Source organism: Camellia sinensis, chromosome 5 (genome assembly GCF_055761805.1).
Source record: "Camellia sinensis isolate YWXY chromosome 5, ASM5576180v1, whole genome shotgun sequence".
NCBI lineage: Eukaryota > Viridiplantae > Streptophyta > Magnoliopsida > Ericales > Theaceae > Camellia > Camellia sinensis.
The window spans coordinates 180,844,951-180,865,060 of NC_138965.1; positions in this window are offsets into that span (position 1 = coordinate 180,844,951).

Here is a 20,110-nt window from a genome sequence, read left to right on the forward strand (position 1 = left end):
ATCAACCGTCAAATTCCATGACACATTCCATTGATTAGTTTCCGTTTGCCTAATCATCATGCATTGTCTACAACAATCACGACTATCCTCCACCGATAGCCCAAAGCAATTATCTCTAAACAGAAAATAAATGCACAATGGATATTCAATCAACATTTCATTTCCTCATTTCTCACAATTAATTATCCCAATTAATCAAACAATGTAATTAGGTCAATTCCCATAATTAACATTTCAACCCTTAGGTCCCATTTTCATCAATGATTTTACATTTATTCCATTTCTCTATGCCAAACATGCTTCTAGGTTTATTATGAATAAAACCCCAACTTTTGTAAAATAACACAAAAGCCCCAAACTTTCACCAAATTACCAAACCAACCCCAACATCTCAAAATACTAAAATTTAAAGACAAAATCCATAGAGAGGAGTAGGATATCCCTACCTCGAAGTTTGAACCAAAAAGGAGATGAAGACTCGAAGATCAACGTGCTCCAAATCCAAACTTTTTCAGATTAAGTCGAAACTCTCAACGCCCTCTATCTTTTTAACAAAGGCCCTAGGCTAGATTCACACTCTAGGGAGATCAAATCTTAGAGAGAGTGTAAGTTGAGAGAGAGAGAGTCTCAGATCTAGGGTTTGAAAGAAAAAGAAAGTGAAAAACTGATGTTCAAAAACGCTACTGTCCGCTGATATAAAACACGCTCGCTCGAGCGAAGACTTTGTCGCTCGAGCGACCAGACACAGAAAACTCTCGCTCGAGCCAAGAAGTTCTCGCTCGAGCCGAAAACTCAGAAGTGCGCTCGAGCGAAAGAATGCTCGCTCGAGCCAACAACTCAAACCCTCAGGTCTGCAACCAGAAGCACGCTCGAGCGACAGACTTCTCGCTCGAGCGAAGAACAAACCAGACCGCTCGAGCGAAGAAAACTCGCTCGAGCCAAGAAATGCAACTCTCAGGTCCAGAACCAGACGCAATCGCTTGCTCGAGCGAAGCCACTCTGGCTCGATCCACCAGACACGAACTCAACTCTCGCTCGAGTGACCAACTCCTCGCTCGAGCGAAGGTCCAAAAATCTGGGCAGCAGCACTAGGCTCCCAAACACAACCAACCCGTAACAAACTTGCCCAACACATCCTATAACTCAATATACAAAGTAAAGAGGATGTAAACAAGATAATAAACAACTACCAACATCCACGGACACATGTCTGGATCACTGTACAATAAGGGTAAACCCGGGATCGCTATAAAACCACTCGATTCAATTAGTAATCACACTATTGCCTTACCAAGGTGTTCTCCAGGGATTTCCCTAGGATCGATTCCCTTCTACACATCATCTAATAACAACATAAGAACCACGTACTAACACGCACCGTACTAAACAAAACCTCCTTATTTAATGCAAGCTATCTTACACCCATACTGAATCCCTCATTTAGAGATTTCACTCACCATCTTGACTGAACTCATAATAACAAGATTTGCACACCCATTCCCTTGTACCAAATTAGTTGACAAGGGTTCACCACCCCACGACACTTATCACTGCTACGTATCTGTTTGTACTGTACACAAACAAACTCAGTACCTACATCCCTCAATGACCTATAAGGTCCACTCTTTATTCCACTTCCTACTTGTCACTGGTCCCGAGAGTACAATCAAGACACTAAGCCTCCGTGCCAAACTACTAGCCATTGGTACCGCTGGACAACCACCTTGAACCAGACCCTGACACAGACAAGGCTTTCAAAGACTCACCATCCTAGCTCTCTTGAAGAGTAAAGGTCCTCATCTTCCTCACTATCATCCCAAGCCTTCCTCCGCAAACACCATACTACTGTGGCTTTACTCACGGGTAACACCCAAACCATGGGTTATACGCCCAACCAATCTTACTGACAGAACCTTCTAGCCTACCCGATATTAAGGTACAAACCTATCGCATTCTACAATCACAAAGGAGTCTGGAAACTTAGGGAGACATCCATTATACCACTGCCAAAGACATAACACCAGCTGCTCACAACACACCATTCCCCGATGCCCACAACCACAATCTTATATAGGGACTAACACTCCCTCAATTAAAACAACCAATCAGTATACATGCAAAATTGGCGACGTTACCTACCATGAAGGTATAAGTCTATTCCTAACGAAGTTATGCGCTATGACTCTGTAAAACATCATGTTAAATATACAAAACCCAGTGTTAATCGCACACATTGCACCCTCTCGAGGAGTTCTCACGGCAAAAGACCAAAATCCCTACCACGCACATAAGATCAAATAGATAACACATATGAGATTCCGTACATCTAGCAAGTATAACCATTCTCGCCCCATAGTAGCCCTGACCAAGACACACATCCCTCAATTACTCTTCTAAATTTGAAAACATGGTTACCAGCCCTCGCTTCTCCAAACCAACTGATACGCATATAAATGCATTTACACAAAAATTTTACAGTTTCTCGATAACTTATTACGTTAATAAAACTTTAGAGCTATAACATGTTCCAATCTGCCCATTCCATGGAAATTAACAAGCAAAAGCATATATATATAAACAGGCAGTTTTGATGTTTTAACATTCCCAAAACACGTTGGTTACACACAGAACCCGATGATTTCAAAACAATAACTCACCGATTACAAAACGGATTAGTCAAGACAAAACCACCCCATCGGTATTACCACTGCCACCGTCCCTTACTGGGTCGCTAAAATTGGTCATTCTCAAACCCATGACATCCTATGAGCTTACAAGCCACAAACAAGAACTATAGATGTGCCCCAACTAGCCACACCTGGAACAACTGCAAATCTCCCCAACTGGGGCTTGGGAACTTGACTCTCCTGAGGCCCTCGAAATCTGGCCTGTTTGTCTCCCAAAACGGTATTGCCCCTGTCCAGTCGAATAAGGCTGGACCTGCCTAGGTTGCAAAACTCCTAAAGAAGTCCCTGGCTGAGTACAGAAATGTTTGATATGACCTGGCTGATTACACACCCAACAAGTAGGTGGCTCCCAAGCATGAGGCTGGTTCAAAGTCTGAGCTGATGGAGACCCCAACAACTGCTTCCCCAATGAGCATTCGGTCGACCCAAAACCTGGCTGGCTAAATGATTCTGGTGGGGCAGTCACTGGTCGAGCTACCAACCATGCCCTCTTCTTTTGTGGGCAAACCGAAGACTTGTTGCCCAGCTGACCACATCTGAAACAAATAGCAGAACCCCTATTCTGAGACTGGCCTGAAACCTGAACCTCTCTGGACCTCCCAACAGAAAAGTCTGAAACCCCAGGCGAAGAAAAGGACTTGGTCTAAGACGGAGCATACTTTCGCCTCCAGCTCTTACTGGGCCTAGAGTACCTATAAACCATAGGAGTTACCGAGATAGCCTCCTCCCTAACCTGACCAACACTCACAACCATAGACTCTTCCCTACTTTGACCCATAGTTAGCACCACTACCTCTACGTGAGCTGGCGCCTTAACGAGCACACTATAGCTCTGATGCCAAGACCTAGTAATCCTTTCTCGGATATCGTTGCACAACCTACTCTCAAACTCTGAACAACGCAATTCCTCCGTCTCCACTAATTCTGGGGCAAATCTCGACAGGTTAGCAAACCAAGCCTCAAACTGTACCAAAGGTGTAGTACCTTGGCATAACTCCACAAACTGTTTCCGCAACTCTTCCCGTGTGGAAGGAGGGAAATCAAAACTTCCTCGTCTAGGCATCCTAGTAAAAGTAACAAAGGTATTAGTACATTCTTAAATGTACCGAAACTATTTCACTAGCGTCCTAAAGCATTGGACAACTGTAATTCATTCCACGTAAGCACATAATCACATAAGCACTTACGAATTTCATTTTCGGATAATGAAAGTCCCGAGGTGTTGCTAGAGTTTCGGTTAGAAACAGCATTGATCAAGTGCTTTTCCAAAAGGACTCCCAGAAACCCAAGGATCCAATCAACATCCCAGAAACTAAACCCCATACCCATATAGTCACATAAACATGTTATCAAGTAAACATATAACATCATGCATAAGTCTCTAACAAGCGAGACAAACCCATTGTGGTACTAACCACTTCCCGCGTACCCAAAGTATTCGAACCCAGTACGCTCTGATACCAAGTTGTAACGCCCTCAAAATAATACATAATTCCCACATCCGATCCTTCCATAAACATGATAGATAGTTTACATTGTCATACAAACATCAGAGTTAATATTACAAAAGTGTATTTTATATTAATTACAAATGTTCACAAAATTAATAGAATGCCCTGCAGGCTTACATCTTTCCAAGTCAACACTTGGTTACAAAAAGAGAGTGCTAACTCTACACAAATAAGCCCTTGGCTTGATATACATGTAATACAACAAAAACTACACAAAGAGTCTGACAACCTCAAGCCTCCCAAGCTATGTCCTTAGAGGTAGCATAACACTTGTACCTGAAAAAGGTGTCCCATATAGGGTGAGCCAACGCCCAGAAGAGATATGCTAAACATAATATGAACAATAACTAAAACATTAGCACCTGACAAACGTTTAACTCATATAAACCAACCTATAGCACAATCCAGTCCTATAATCCTTCACTTAACAAAACTCTACTTATAAACATGGCTCAGAACCTGACCGAACAATTTAAGTGAGACTACATCTCGTGCCAACAATACTTCGAACTACCATTTCACGGAAATTTCATCCGCGGGATCGACACCCATGTATAATTATGTTTGAATTGCCATTTTACGGAAATTCCATCCGCGGGACTTGGCACCCATGTATAGATATTTTCGGATTGCCATTTTACGGAAATTTCGTCCGCGGGACTCGGCACCCATGTATAGATGTTTTTATATTGCCATTTTACGAAAATTTCGTCCGCGGGACTCGGCACCCATGTATAGATGTTTTTATATTGCCATTGTACGAAAATTTCGCCCGCGGGACTCGGCACCCATGTATAGATATATTCATCATATACAATGACAACCAATACACCAATTGATTAGTTTTAATTCACATAATCATCACGCAGTGTCTACAACAATCAAGACTATCCTCCACCGATAGCCCAAAGCTGTTATTTCTAAACAGATAATAAATGCACCGACAGATAAATTATTGACATTTTCAAAAGTGAGCGATTAATAAATCCAACTCCACCATTCTATCTCATAATGAGCCAATTTCATTATTCCCAACTCAATTTCATAATTCCATAACACATGTCATTAATTACACTAATGACCCAAATATACCCAAACATGACAATTTTCCCCTTAAGCTCAATTTTGACCCAAAGGTCCAAATATTATCAACAACACCAATAATCTCATCTATAGACCCAACTACACCTGTATAGGCTCAAAATACAAAACCCCTCTTAAAGACATTTTCAAAACCCAAACACCCAAAATTACCCAATATCAATATTAAATCAAAATGACCAATAGTTTATGTCAAAGACCATAAAAATGAGTAGTTATCCTTACCTCAAATTCGGAACTCAAAGGAAGAAGATGAAGAAAACTCGAAGTGCTCCAAATCAAGAAATTTTCGGATCAAAGTGAAGCCCGCGCCAAGCACAAAACTTTTTACAAAGGGACAAAGGTGGAAGATCACTCTAATTAGATCAATACCTAGAGAGAAGTTGGGTTTTAGAGAGAGGTGCTCTCCAATGGAGGTTTTGAAAAAGTAAGAGAGAGAAGGCAAATCAAAAAGTGATCCAAAAAGGTGAAACTTGGACTGTTACACAAGTCGCCCCGCTCGAGCGTGGGAATCCCTGCTCGAGCGTCAGACACAGACTCACGCTCGAGCGTCAAAACTCCCGCTTGAGCGTCGGATGCACACTCACAGAAGTTTTGCAGGCGATGGTCCCCGCTCGAGCGTCGAACTTCTACGCTTCAGCGGAGGAACAAAAACAAAGGTTCACGCTTGAGCCTCAAAACTCCCGCTCGAGCGTACTAAGACCTACAGAGAAAATACTGGGAGATGGAAATTTACGCTCGAGCGTCAAAACTCCCGCTCGAGCTTGAAGGCCAAATTCTGGGCATCAACCTTTGGTTTCAAAGCACAACCAACCTGTTTCAAACCTGCCCAACACAACCTAAGACTCAAATACGAAGAGTAAAGGATGAAAATGAGAATGAGACAACAACACATCCACAGAACCGAGCCCGAAATACAATAAATATAGAGAGGCAAAACTAGGATCACTATAGATTTCTTTGTCGCATTTTTTTTTAAAATTTCGAAAGCTCTACTTTCTTACCTTTTTTGTCTCAATTCTTACCATACGAACATATATATATATATATATATATATATTGTATTATATAACTCTCATGTGCTTATCATGTAAGACAAAGTGTATTAGTGGGAAACATTGATAATTTTCCTCACTTATCCTCATTTCGTAGTTACATTTTTGTCACATGACTGGATCTTGTTAAAAAATTTAAAAATAATAATAATAACAAATGTGAGACATTGACACTTATGTAAGGACCAAAGTGGGATTTGAGAAAAAGTGCAGGGAGTTGACTGTCACAATTTCATATGTAGGAATCAAAGTAAAATTTGAATTGAAATACAAAGAATTGATTGTTATAATTTCATGTATATGTGCCAAAGTGATATTAGTGCAAAATATAGGAATGCAAATTGTAATTTACCTAGAAAAATAATTACAGATTTGAAAGTCCAACACATCATTATTGCAACACGTAAGTGCGGTCCAACCTTACAACACACATATTTTTTTATATTTAAATTATTTTTAGTTATTAAAAAAAATACATGACAAAAAAAATCATAATTAAACATCACTTAAAATAACAATCACAATAAATTGTAACTGACATTTCATAAACAAATTATAACCAATGTTCATAGTTAAACACTACTTGAATAACTAAAAGCATTTTTTATCTTAATCACTAAAAATCACAAGAGATTATAACTAATAGAATAATGAGTCATAACCAATATTATAATAAATCATAATCAAATAAATATCACAAATATTATAACTGGACATATGATACCCAACAACACCTTGTATAAACATATCAAAAATGGTATGGACAATGACATATTTACTTAAATTTTTCTTAATAGAGTGATATAGGGTGAAGATTGAAGTAGTATAGTGTGAGATCTACATATGAAATGAATTTGAGCCATTGATATAAAATACTGGATGACTTTTGAACTTTTATGTTTGAATCTGTTGTAGTACTCATAAATATACTCTATCTGTTCCAAAATATTAGTTTTTTTCAAAAATCAATGACTAAAATAATATGAATTTCTTATTTTGCTTTTCTTTTAAATTTACTAACAACACAAAAAGTATAATTATGATAATTAATATTCTCAAAAAAATATACTATAAAAACTAATTTTAAAAATTTAATATTTTTAAAATGTAATAATTATACTATTAAAAAAAGTTTAAATTTTCCAAAAAAAAACTTATTTGAAGACGGTGGAGCATTGACAAACTGTCTATAAAGCAAAAAACTCCCAACCCAACAAACCTAAACTGAGAAAGAGAGAGAAAGATGAGTAGCAACCTCGAGTTTCCAATGAATGGTGGAGGTGGCGCCAACAGCTACTCCAAAAATTCTCGATATCTGGTACTTATTTTATTTTATATATATCTCTTTGGTTGAATAATAATAATCAAATCATTATTGCGAAAATTTTCACCCGACTAAAGATGTAAGGACATTCACAGTAGAGTTATTAGTGTATAGTGTCAATTTATAAATTTTAACTAGTGAAAGATGTTATTTTCAACTCCAAAATAGCTGGTAAGGAGTTGGCTAAACTCAAAAAATAGCGTCAGATGTTATTTTGCTCGCCGTAGTTAACAGTGGTTATAGCTATCAACGGAGGGAGAGAGAGAAGAGAGAGAGTGAGAGAGTAAAGTGGTAGTGGGACCCATCCACTGCACGGATGATAAGAGAAAAAGAGAGAGGAGAGGAGAGAGAAAATAAGAGAGCAAGAAAAAGTTACCAAGGTTTACCTTTTTTATTATTATCTTTTTATTTATATATCACTTAACACACTCCTTAACACATCCATTGCATCACTACTCACTCTCTAAAATTAACAAACTTTTAACACACATTTTTTTATCTCACTTTTATTACTTTTTGTCATATGACACACTTTAACAAACAATTTTAATCATCCCATTGTGGTTGCTCTAAAGAAATAAATTTCATTACAAGATTCACTTAAAATATATTAATATATATATATATATATATATCATTCTTTGTTTGTTTAGCTCCCCCTTGTTAATGGTGGTTTGAGTTTGGGAGAGGCCATGTGTTTTTGATAAAAATTGATATATGTAAAAATTTTCATGAAGATTTATCAAATTAGATTTTAATGATTTTTTTTGTGTGAGAACAAAGATTAGTATTGTAACGCCGTTAAAATAATAACATTAAACCCATCCATATAAACATGCATTTATATATAAGATCCACATTCTTCAATTTATCAGAGTATTTCATTACAAAAGTATTACATGTTAACAACAAAAGCAAATGCCCTATGGGCTTATAGCTTTCCAAGTTAACACTTGGTTACAACAAAAGAGTGCTAACTCATTACACATTAAGCCCTTGGCTTGAATTTACATGTAATACATCAAAAGGAAATAAAACAACAAAATTATGTCCGCCTCTAGCCTCCCAAGCTATGTCCTTGGAGGTGGCATACTACCTGTACCTGAAAATGATGTTCCCATATAGGGTGAGCCACAGTCCAGTAGAAATACACTAAACCAAATATGACCAATGACTAAAAGATTAGCAGTTGATAGATGGCCAACACTGATACTTTCCCTTGTCACACTTTACGGTTTCATGACATACAAGTCCATGTTACAATCCATTTTCCAATTCTTTTCAATTCTCAATTTATAACCATGGCTCAGAACCTGGCCAAACAACTTATATGAGACAGTAACTCATATTAAGCCCTTTCTCATTTCATAATAGATAAGCATACTGGCTATATCACACACCAACAGATAAGCATACAAGCTATATCACACACCAACAAATAAGCATACAAGCTATATCATCACTTCCATAGATATGCATAAGAGCACTATCACACTTCCAAAGACAAGCATATGAGCTATGTCAACACATTACTAGATAAGCATATGAGCTCTATCTATGGAGTCCATCCCCTATCTTCTCCCAACAACATCCGGTTTAGAGGTCCATCCCCTATCTTCCCCTAAACCGTGGAGTACATCCCTTATCTCCTCCAACACGACACAATGCATATAGACAATAATTATACACATCATCACACAACACATAAATTTAATGTATTCTTTCAACTGTCATACTCAATGATACATTCCAGTGATTAGTTTCAGTTTGCCTAATCATCATGCATTGTCTACAACAATCAAGACTATCCTCCACCGATAGCCCAAACCAGTTATTTCTATACAGAAAATAAATGCAACAATGGATATATAATCAACATTTCAACCAGGTGAGTGATAAATAATCCAACTACACCCTTTAATTCCATACATTTCCAAATCAATTACCCATTCCTCATAATTAATTATGCGAATTAATTAACCAATGTAATTAGGGCATTTTCCATAATTAACATTACAATCCTTAGGTTCCATTTTCATTAATGTTTTAACATTAATTTCACTTTTCCATGCCAAACATGCATCTAGGTTTTATATAGCTAAAACCCCAACTTTTGTAAATTTACACAAAAGCCCCAAACTTTCACAACAATACCAACCCAACCCCAACATCTCAAAATGCTAAAATTTAAAGACAAAACCCATAGTGAGGAGTAGGTTATCCCTACCTCAAAAGATGACTCCCAACCAAGAAGGTGAAGAAAACGAAAATGCTCCAAATCACGAATTTCTCGAATCAAAAGATAGCCCTCGACGATCAACAACCTTTTTGTAAAGGCCAAAGGTGAGGAAATCACTCCTACTAGATCAATACCTAGAGAGAAGTCAAGGTTTTAGAGAGAGGAGCTCTCAAAATGGGTTTTAGAAAAAGTAGGAGAGAGAAAGGAAAGTAAAAAGTGATTTAAAATCACCTAGCGGATAACTCATATACGCATGACCCGCTCGAGCGGAGAACACAACGCTCGAGCGCCAAGAACAAAAATCTGGACACGCTCGAGCGCAATAAGGCCCGCTCGAGCGCCAAGACACAAGAATAAAGCACTTCCGCTCAAGCGCGAAAACCAGTCCGCTCGAGCGTAGATTTCTCCCTCCCAGAACTTATACCCAGAAAGTATTACCCGCTCGAGCGTAAACAAACCCGCTCGAGCGTAAAAATCACATCTGCAGAAGTTTTGCCGAAACACGAAATACTGGAGGTGTGCAATCCCCGCTCGAGCGCAAGAAGACCCGCTCGAGCGGATCGCCTAAAAACTGGACAACAAGGAATTGAAACCAAGGCCTAACCAACCTGTAACAACCCTGCTCAAAACATCCTAAAACTCAATCAAGTGGAATTAAAGGACGGCAACAAGATGGATACCACTACCAACTTCACGGAACCGAGTCCGGAATATAACAGAACAGTAAAGGGACAACCGGGATCGCTATAACCTCCCCCCCTTAAAGAATTTCATCCCCGAAATTAAACACAAGTTTTTCAAAAACAGGTTTTCTCCATTCTCAACAATATTACGACATAATATTAAACACTTCGACCCATTACTGGTCAATTCCATCTCTTTTCAAGAGGCATTTCACAACATATATTACAAGTGCATTATCAACATGCAATTTTCTTCCATTGCCAACCATTTCCAACATACATGGTTCACAGTTCATATCATAATCAATATACATGATACAACTCCAATTCTACAATATAGCCAACATATGCAATATCATAATCAACTCCTATATCAAGGTAAGCTCTACAACATACTTCCATTAAACCGAAACATTACCAATGTTTTACAACTTAAGACATATATAAAGCTCTTAAGTCCAACAACATTACAAAATTTAAATACAAGATTACTCATCAATAAACAAGTCCGGATATTTCTCGCAGACCTCTAACTCACGTTCCCATGTGGCTTCCTCCACTCCGTGATGTTTCCACAAAACCTTTACCAAAGAGATGGTCTTGCCACGCAGGACTTGATCCCGCCTATCCAAGACCCGAACCGATCTCTCCTCATACGAGGCATCCTCATCTACCTCTAAGTCGGTCCAATCTAATACATGCGATGGATCCGGCTCGTACTTCCGATGCATACTAACATGAAAGACGTCATGCACTCCGGACAACTGCGGCGGCAAAGCCAAACGATAAGCCACTTCCCCAATCCTCTTGAGGATCTCAAAGAGACCAATAAACCGAGGGGATAACTTCACACTCTTCCCGAACCGCATCAGACCTCGCCTAGGTGATATTTTCAAGAAGACATGATCACCTATCTCAAACGCCAAAGGTCTCCTCCTACGGTCAGCATAACTCTTTTGGCGACTCTGGGCTGTAACAAGTCTCCTACGGATAAGCTCAACTTTCTCCGTCGTCTCCCTAACTAACTCCAGACCTAACAAAGGTGCATCACCCACCTCGGCCCAACGCACTGGTGATCTACACGGTCGGCCATACAAGGCCTCAAACGGTGCCATACCGATACTAGACTGAAAGCTGTTGTTGTAAGCAAACTCTACCAATGGTAAGTGCCTCTTCCACGTCCCACTAAAGTTAAGGACACAACCCCGAAGCATATCCTCAAGGATCTGAATAGTACGCTCGGACTGCCCGTCAGTCTGAGGATGATAAGCCATACTAAAGGTCAACTTAGTACCCAAGGCACTCTGCAAACTCTGCCACAACCTAGCAGTAAAACGAGGATCTCTATCTGAGACGATCGTCATTGGGACCCTGTGCAACCTCACTATGTCCCGAACATACAAGTCGGCAAGATGGTCTACCGAATCTCTCACGCGCATAGGAATGAAGTGCGCCGACTTAGTCAACCGGTCTACAACCACCCAAATAGCATCACTACCCCGCTGAGTCCTCGGAAGACCTACAACGAAGTCCATAGCGACATGCTCCCACTTCCACTCGGCAATAGGTAAGGGTTGTAACAAACCCGCTAGCCTCTGATGCTCGGCCTTCACTTGCTGGCAAGTAAGGCACTTCGATATGAAAACAGCCACATCTCTCTTTATACCCCGCCACCAAAACTGGCGACCCAAATCCCGATACATCTTAGTACCTCCGGGATGCACCGCAAGACGTGAATGATGAAACTCTCGGAGTACTTCCTCTCGGCAGTACTCCGGCACACACAGACGGTCTCGGTATCTGACGCTCAGGTCGGGATACACCGTTAAGCCCTTCTCAGCCTTTCCATTTGAGATCTTCTCTCAGAGGGATTCTACCTCAAGGTCACCTCTTTGTGCCTCTAACACTCGAGTCACAAGTGTAGGCTGCGCAACAACAGAAAATAAGGGCGCAGCCTCAACAGATTCGCCCAAATGCAAATCAAACTCTCCAAGTGCACCCAACATCTCCCATTCTCGGATGGCTATACAAGCTACATCACTAATAGATTTCCTACTAAGGGCATCGGCCACAACATTGGCCTTCCCCGGGTGATAGTGCAACTCAAAATCATAGTCCTTAACGAACTCCATCCATCTCCTCTGCCTCAAATTCAAGTCTCTTTGTGTAAACAGATACTTCAAACTCTTGTGGTCCGAGAACACCTCGAACCTCTCACCATAAAGGTAGTGTCTCCAAATCTTCAAGGCAAAGATCGCCGCTGCTAACTCTAGGTCGTGTGTAGGGTAGTTCTTCTCGTGAATTTTCAACTGACGTGAGCCATAAGCTACCACTTTCCTCTCTTGCATTAACACATAACCCAAACCCTAATAAACCGCGTAACCCGACCCTCTCTCCGGAATAATCAATACCGGAGCGGTGGTCAATCTAACTTTCATCTCTTGGAACGACTTTTCACAAGTCTCACTCCACACAAATTTGACTCCCTTCCGAGTCAGTCTGGTCAACGGCGAAGCTGGCCTGGAGAAATCCTTTACAAACCGACGGTAATACCCAGCTAATCCCAGAAAACTGTGGATCTCAAACACACTCTTAGGCTGTGCCCAATCTTGCACTGCCTCAACCTTGGATGCATCAACAGACACCCCTTCCCTGGATGCCACGTGGCCTAAGAATTTGACTTCCCTTAGCCAAAACTCACATTTCCCAAACTTGGCATATACCCTATGGGCTCTAAGCAAGTCAAGCACCACTCTCAAGTGTTCTTCGTGCTTCTCCTCAGAAGGCGAATAGATAAGAATGTCGTCCACGAAAACGACTACAAATCAATCCAAGAATTCCCGGAAGATCCGGTTCATCAAGTCCATAAAGACTGCCAGTGCATTGGAAAGCTCGAATGGCATCACCAAAAACTCATAATGGCCATACTGCGTACGGAATGCCGTCTTAGGAATATCCTCCTCCCTGACCCTCAACTGGGGGTAACCCGATCTCAAGTCTATCTTAGAGAAACAACGGGAACCCTTCAACTGGTCAAACAAATCATCTATACGGGGCATAGGGTACTTATTCTTGACCGTAGCCCGATTCAACTTCCTGTAGTCTATACACAATCTCAAGGCACCATCTTTCTTTTTAGCAAAAGAGGGCCGGTGCTCCCCATGGTGAAACACTAGGGCGAACAAAGCCCTTATCTAGCAATTCCTGGAGCTGAATCTTCAACTCACTCAACTCGGCTGGGGCAAAACGATAAGGTGCCATAGAAATCGGCGCTGTGCCGGGCACTAAATCAATAGAGAACTCTATCTCTCAGTGAGGTGGCAAACTAACAAGGTCCTCGGGAAAGACATCCGAATACTCACCAACCACCCTCGGCAACACAAGGGGTCTCACCACACTCACCACTCTCAAAGCTAGCAAGTAGACCACTAAGCTCACTCCGCCCTCGTGAATCATACCCCGGTGGCAAAACACTACCAACCCGGTCTCCCAAGAAATGGAACCACTCCCCGCTCAAGGTACATAATGTGACCCTCTGGCGGTAGCAATCGATAACAGCCCGGTATGACGATGGCCAGTCCATACCCAAAATAACATCAAAACCCTTCATAGGCATGACAACAAACGGAAAAGGAAGCCTATGGTCGGCGACCTCTATATCACAACCTCTAACACCTTGTTTTAAGATCAACTCACCACCAATAGGCGATACCACACAAATAGGAGATGCTAACTGTGCCAACTCCAATTCCAAAACAGATGCAAATGCAGCAGATACAAAAGAATGAGATGCACCCGTGTCAATCAACACACTAGCAACCGAGTTGCAAAACATAAAAGTACCTCTCACTACTGATGGAGCCGGTACTAGATCCTGCGCGGTAATAGCATACACGTGCCCTGTAGGCCCTTGATCCAGCTGCTCACCTCTAGGAGCAAAAGACTGCTGCACAGACTGGGATGACGAAGCTCCCGGATTAGCCCTCGAGACCTGCACAGACTGAGCTGGCTGATAACTCTGCATCTGCCTAGAACTAGACGCCTTCGAAGTGGCACTCAACTGCGGGCAAAACCTCTTCAGGTGCCCGGGTTGACCACACTGGTAGCAAGACAAGGACTGGCCCCTGCCCTGACTCTGGCCCTGAGGTCTAGCTGATGAAGAAACAGTTCGCTGACCCCCTCCCTTCTGCGGGCAAACCGAAACTTTGTGACCCAGCTGGCCACACTGTAACAGGTGAAATCCCCCTGACTACCTCTCCCGGAGCCTGCACTCGGCACTGGAAAGGTCGATCTAGCCACACCACCCTGAGACTGCTGAGGGTTAGAACCCCTCTGTCTCCTGCTATCACCCTGACCATCTTGGCTCCTCTTGGAGCCTCTTTGTTTCTCCTCGTCCTCCTCCTGCATCATAAGCTCCATATGAGCTGCAGCATCCACTAAATGTCTATACTCTCGGATGTAAGACCCACCAACCCTCAACTTGAGGCCCCGCCTCAACTTCCGTTCAAACTCATAGCAACGGCGTTCTTCGGACGCCACCAACTCAAGTGCAAACCTGGACAAACTAGTAAAAGTGGCCTTAAACTCTGCCACAGACATACCCTGCTGATTAAGCCGGCTAAACTGATCCCTCAACTTCTCCCTAGCCACTGCAGATAAGAACCTCTCCTAGAAAGCATTTACAAACGCCTCCCATGTACCACCAACACGAGCCTTCTCGTACTTCCACCATTGACCTGCATCTCCCTTCAGCTGGAAGGATGCCAAGGTCACTTTCAATGCTCCGTCCTCGATGCCAAGCATCTCGAACGTCTTACTTATTTGTTCTAACCACTCGTCAGCCTTCAGTGGTTCCTTCGGATCTCCAACAAACTCGTCCGAATTAGACCGGAAGAACTCCCTCTTCAAGAAAGAAGGCCCTGCCTCTGCAACCTGATTCTCAGCTCTGAGAATACCCAAAGCCCCCGCTATCTCTCGGGCCAAGGCGCCCATAGCCTGCTGACCCGCTGGCTCGGCCACGTTGGCCTGACCAACTCCCTCCTGCATTTCCGGAACATCATCCGATATAGGTACCTCCTACCTACCGTGCCTACCACGCCTACCACACCCTTGTCCTGACATCCTAATAAAGGTAACCAAGACTATTAGCACATTCACAAATGTGCCGAAGCTATAACACCCTCGTCCTAATGCATGGACAACTGTAATTCACTCCACGTAAGCACATAAACACATAAGCATTTACGAATTTCACTTCCGGATAATGATAGTCCCGAGGCGTTACTAGAGTTCCGGTTAGAAACAGCATTGATCAAGTGCCTTTCCAACAAGACTCACAGAAACCCAAGGATTCAATCAGCATCCTAGAAACTAAATCCCATACCCACATAGTCACATAAGCATGTTATCAATTAAGCACATAGCATATGACACTACATCTAAGTCTCTATCAAGCGAGACAAACCCATTGTGATCCTAATCACTTCCCACGTACCCAAAGTATTCGAACCCGGTACGCTCTGATACCAAGTTGTAACGCCCTCAAAATAATAACATTAAACCCATCCATATAAACATGCATTTATATATAAGATCCACATTCTTCAATTTATCAGAGTATTTCATTACAAAAGTATTACATGTTAACAACAAAAGCAAATGCCCTATGGGCTTACAACTTTCTAAGTTAACACTTGGTTACAACAAAAGAGTGCTAACTCTTTTACACATTTACCCTTGGCTTGAATATACATGTAATACATCAAAGAAACTAAACAATAAAAGTCTGCCCGCCTCTAGCCTCCCAAGCTATGTCCTTGGAGGTGGCATACTACCTGTACCTGAAAATGATGTTCCCATATAGGGTGAGCCACAGCCCAGTAGAAATACACTAAACCAAATATGAACAATGACTAAAAGATTAGCAGTTGATAGATGGCCAACACTGATACTTTCCCTTATCACACTTTACGATTTCATGACATACAAGTCCATGTTACAATCCATTTTCCAATTCTTTTCAATTCTCAATTTATAACCATGGCTCAGAACCTGGCCAAACAACTTATATGAGACAGTAACTCATAGTAAACCCTTTCTCATTTCATAATAGATAAGCATACTAGCGATATCACACACCAACAGATAAGCATACAAGCTATATCACGCACCAAAAGATAAGCATACAAGCTATATTATCACTTCCATAGAAATGCATAAGAGCACTATCACACTTCCAAAGACAAGCATATGAGCTATGTCAACACATTACTAGATAAGCATATGAGCTCTATCTATGGAGTCCATCCCCTATCTTCTCCCAACAACATCCGGTTTAGAGGTCCATCCCCTATCTTCCCCTAAACCGTAGAGTACATCCCCTATCTCCTCCAACACGACACAATGCATATAGACAATAATTATACACATCATCACACAACACATAAATTTAATGTATTCTTTCAACTGTCATACTCAATGACACATTCCAGTGATTAGTTTCAGTTTGCCTAATCATCATGCATTGTCTACAACAATCAAGACTATCCTCCACCGATAGCCCAAAGCAGTTATTTCTATACAGAAAATAAATGCAACAATGGATATATAATCAACATTTCAACCAGGTGAGTGATAAATAATCCAACTACACCCTTTAATTCTATACATTTCCAAATCAGTTTCTCATTCCTCATAATTAATTATGCGAATTAATTAACCAATGTAATTAGGGCATTTTCCATAATTAACATTACAATCCTTGGGTTCCATTTTCATTAATGTTTTAACATTAATTTCACTTTTCCAATGCCAAACATGCATCTAGGTTTTATATAGCTAAAACCCCAACTTTTGTAAATTTACACAAAAGCCCCAAACTTTCACAACAATACCAACCCAACCCCAACATCTCAAAATGCTAAAATTTAAAGACAAAACCCATAGTGAGGAGTAGGTTATCCCTACCTCAAAAGATGACTCCCAACCAAGAAGGTGAAGAAAACAAAAATGCTCCAAATCACGAATTTCTCGAATCAAAAGATAGCCCTCGACGATTAACAACCTTTTTGTAAAGGCCAAAGGTGAGGAAATCACTCCTACTAGATCAATACCTAGAGAGAAGTCAAGGTTTTAGAGAGAGGAGCTCTCAAAATGGGTTTTAGAAAAAGTAGGAGAGAGAAAGGAAAGTAAAAAGTGATTTAAAATCACCCAGCGGATAACTCATATACGCATGACCCGCTCGAGCGGAGAACACAACGCTCGAGCGCCAAGAACAAAAATCTGGACACGCTCGAGCGCAATAAGGCCCGCTCGAGCGCCAAGACACAAGAATAAAGCACTTCCGCTCGAGCACGAAAACCAGTCCGCTCGAGCGTAGATTTCTCCCTCCCAGAACTTATACCCAAAAAGTACTACCCGCTTGAGCGCCAACAAGCCCGCTCGAGCGTAAACAAACCTGCTCGAGCGTAAAAATCACATCTGCAGAAGTTTTGCAGAAACACGAAATACTGGAGGTGTGCAATCCCCGCTCGAGCACAAGAAGACCCGCTCGAGCAGATCGCCTAAAAACTGGACAACAAGGAATTGAAACCAAGGCCTAACCAACCTGTAACAACCCTGCTCAAAACATCCTAAAACTCAATCAAGTGGAATTAAAGGACGGCAACAAGATGGATACCACTACCAACTTCACGGAACCGAGTCCGGAATACAACAGAACAGTAAAGGGACAACCGAGATCGCTATAAGTATGAATCTCAACGAAAACTTGCAACACCAATTAAAATGACATATGACTCCATAAAATACTAGACTTTTTTGTAGGAGTTCCTCCCATTATGATGAGAAGTGATCTCCAAATTTCATTATAGTCTTAAACTAACATTATAAAAGAAAATGGCCAATTACATCAATGGTCCTCCTAGTGTCTTCAAAGTTTTTGTTTAGTACTTGTACTTAAATTTCATCAATTTGGTTCTTCAACTTTTTGATTTGTTCCAATTCGATCCTTATAACATTTTTAAGGTTTTGTCTATTATACTCTTGCCCCTTAAGTTTCGTTGTATCATGAATTTTTTTTTTTTTGTTATCAAAATTTGTAATTACAATTATTGATTTATAATTTTAACAAGAGTCTTGTTTATTATTATATTTTTAAATTGTTTAATTTTAGGTTCACTATACTTCCAAATGCAGACTAATTTATTAATAAATCTTGTAAAACTCCTTTTTGGAATTCTACATATGCCTTTTCTAAGGTTATTTACACCTTAATGCTAGCAAGTTACTATGGATTGTCCAACATGCAACAGATAAAAGAAAATTTAATCTATTTAACTAATTTTCTAAACGATTGAATCTATGATTCACTAGCGGTACTATGTGCTATGCACGGAAAATTAGACTATATATATTTTGTGTGATAAATAAAATATTCTAATTTTGAATTATGTTTTAGTAGCAGCAAGTCATGATATTAGGTCATCCTAGTAGATGCTAACCATAATTAATCCACAAAATTTCACAATAAAATTTGATATGCATAAAAAATTGTTAATCATAAAGATTGTTGGAATAATAGTATCACAATCACTTGATAACATAAATAACTTGTATCAAACTATAGTATCATGCAAAAAAAAAAAAAAAAAAGTATTAAAAGAAAGAAATTCTATAAACTCAGAACAGTTATCATAAATTGACTTAAACTTTTAAATCAGTGGTTTATATTATTATTATGGGACCAAATTATGAATAAATCTTAATTTTTAATTATAATTTCTAAGTAGTTTTTTAAAAAATTTAATCTAAGTTTGTCACCCTGCTCATAAAAAAAAACTTCTCAAATAAATCATTAATTGATCTTGTTAAAAAAATAAAAAAAAAACAAAAACAAAAACAAAGTATTAAAAGAGAGAAATTCTATAAACTCATAAAAGTTTTTCATAAATTTGCTTAGACTAGTAAATGAGTGGTTTGTATTTGAAAAATCTAGAAATCCCCTAGATGTTGATTTGTGATTATGTATCAATTTTAAGCATTAAATAACAATCCCATTCAAACAATCAAGACAAATCGACACAACGATTTTTCGTGGAAAAACCACAAGTGGACACCTCTAATTGTGATAAAAAAACCAAGGGCAACAGCCACAAAACAATCCACTAAGAAGATATAAAGGAATTACACAGGTATACTATCAATTACCTAGTGAATCCACGCCCGAATTGAACCAACCCCTATGTGCCTCTTCCAACCCCGTTTTTCACCTCGGAATTGTCTTGACGATGAGCCACTCCGGAATCCACCAAAGCTTCAGGCTCAAATTCTTCGGAATCCACCGAAGAACAACTCTCTCTTTTGTATAGAATGAACAAACAAACCTTTGATGTATTCTTCTTAACCCATGAGTTGAATACTCAATTAAACATCAAAGAAAACTAGCAAAATAGCCCCAGATATAAACCCTAGAACCCAAGAAGAAGATCTGGAGGCATAATCCTAGATTTG